Here is a 2,567-nt window from a genome sequence, read left to right as displayed (position 1 = left end):
GGGTGGGCGGTGTGTATGGTCATTAAATGACTCGTGCGCTAGGCGCCATCCTGCAGCAGTTTCATACGGAAAACTGTATTCTGAGCTTGTGATTAGGCGGGCCCAGCTGCCAATCAGGGTGGGCCTGGCCCACCCAGGCCCGCCCGTAGATCCGCCCCTGGGGTGTATGTAACAGAATAAGAAAATACCTTTTTTTTTATGAATTATTATGCTCCCCAAATCCGGTCCAAAAACTATTTTTCCCTCCCAATCGGCCCAAACTAGAGATTGACATGAGCCGGCCCATCGGGAATCCTCCCGAATCTCCCGATTAGCCACTCTGCCTCTGTCCACATCAGTCTTGTTCCCGTATTGACTATTTCTTTTTGGATAACACTAACTTCTAAAATCAGCTCGATTAACTATCACCCTATAGTCATTTCAGACCATGCTCCTCTCACTATGAGCATAGCTCTTCCTGGCCGCCCTATTTCTTTTCCACCCTGGAGATTTAATTCTTTATTACTGTCTGATAAAACATTTGTCACATAGATTTCCATGTCAATAGAATACTTTATAGCTTTAAATAAGAATGATACTGTCTCATTCTCTTTGCTTTGGGAAACTCTTAAAGCAGGGGTGCCCATTACGTCGATCGCGAAGGAAGTGTCGGTCGATCGCATGACATTGAAAGTGCGCAAACCAAAAACCTGTGACATAGATCCAAATTAAGGATATAATGACCAGCGGTCAACTGGTACAAAGACAAGACATGTATAGGCAAACAAACGACCCTCAGGTGAGACGGATCACGGGCTCCGCCCACCTGAGGGACGCACACGACGCAACAAAACAACAACAACAACAGCCGCTGTGGACGGAGGCGACCGGTAGGGGGCCGCCTCACCGTGACAGTAGTAATTATTACAAACATGGTGACAATTCCTCTAGACTTTTGGCTCATCAGCTTAAGAGACAGGCTGCGTCTCGCATGATTCCTCAAATAGAGTACATTTACATGGATCCACTATTATTAAATGCCATTTGTAAGTCTTTTTACTCCAATTTATATGAGATTGAATATATTGCAGATGGTATGACAGATTTTCTAGATGCTCTGGTGTTTCCTGTTGCTGAACCAGAGACAGTATGTGACCTAGACTCACCATTACGTCTAGAGAAAATTAAAATAGCAATTAAAACTATGCGAACCAATAAGGCACCCGGTCCTGATGGAATCCCAGTCGAGTTTTTAAAAACATTCATTGATAAATTAACACCACTTCTTTTGGAAGTCTATAATGAATCTTTATCATCTGGTTCGTTACCCTTAACCATGACCCAGGCTTCTATATCTCTTCTTTTGAAGAAGGGTGGGGACCCGACTAGTTGTGCCTCATATAGGCCCCTGTCTCTTTTAAATGCTGATGTTAAGATTTTGGCTAAGGTTCTGGCACTGCGTTTGGAGAATGTTCTTCAGAGTATAATTCCTCCGGATCAGAATGGATTCATCAAAGAGCGTCAGCTCTCTTTCAATGTTCGCACACTTTTAGATGTAATTTTTGCAAAGCAGTCTTCCTTTGCACCAGAAGTCGTGATCTTAGTGGATGCAGAAAAGGCATTTGACCGTGTTGAATGGAGTTATTAGTTTGCAGTTTTACAGAGATTTGGTCTTGGAGACACATTTATATCATGGATCAGATTACTGTACTTTTCTCCAAGAGCCAGTGTTTACACCAATGTTGTACAGTCTGATTATTTTTCTCTGTATCGTGGAACTAGACAGGGGTGTCCTTTATCTCCCTTTTTATTTGCTCTTGCTATCGAACCTCTATCTATTGCACTGAAGTCTCTTACTCCCTGTCAGGGAATCTCTCGATCAGGTATTCAGCTTAAATTATCTTTGTATGCCGATGACTTGTTGTTATATGTTACAGATCCAGCTTGTAGTCTTCCTTCTATCTTATCCCTTTTACAGAGATTTGGCACCTTTTCAGGATACAAAGTGAATGTACAGAAGAGTGAGTGTTATCCAGTTAATTCAGTTGCACTTTCACTGAAACAGTCAGATATTCCTTTTAAATTTGCTGCTGCAGGATTTAGATATCTGGGTATTCACATTTCTCGCACTCGCACATCCCTCTTTGACAATAATTTTGCTCCACTAATGCAAAAGCTTAAATTGGACTTACAACAATGGAGATCACTGCCATTATCTTTAATAGCCAGAATTAATATTATTAAGATGAATGTTTTGCCCAGGTTCCTTTTCCTGTTCCAAAACATCCCATTGATGCTACCCAAGAAATTCTTTAAGTCTCTTGATCAAAGTGTTGCTGATTTTATATGGGATGGGAACTCCCCAAGAATGCAAAAAAACTGAGGAAGTTTTAAATGATTTTGTATATATCTTTTTTTAATTCCTTTTATACTATTTTTTATTCATTGTAATGTCTGCTTTATTCCTCAATAAAAATCTAGGATTCACCAGGATTCACTAAATTTGACTTGATCCAGTAGAAAATCTGGACTTCCTGAAGACAGTGAAATTCCTTTTAAGATAAACACACATAATAAATATGAGGGAC

Source organism: Brachyhypopomus gauderio, unplaced genomic scaffold (genome assembly GCF_052324685.1).
Source record: "Brachyhypopomus gauderio isolate BG-103 unplaced genomic scaffold, BGAUD_0.2 sc46, whole genome shotgun sequence".
In the NCBI taxonomy this organism is placed as follows: Eukaryota; Metazoa; Chordata; class Actinopteri; order Gymnotiformes; family Hypopomidae; genus Brachyhypopomus; species Brachyhypopomus gauderio.
Note: the sequence above shows the minus strand (reverse complement) of the source record.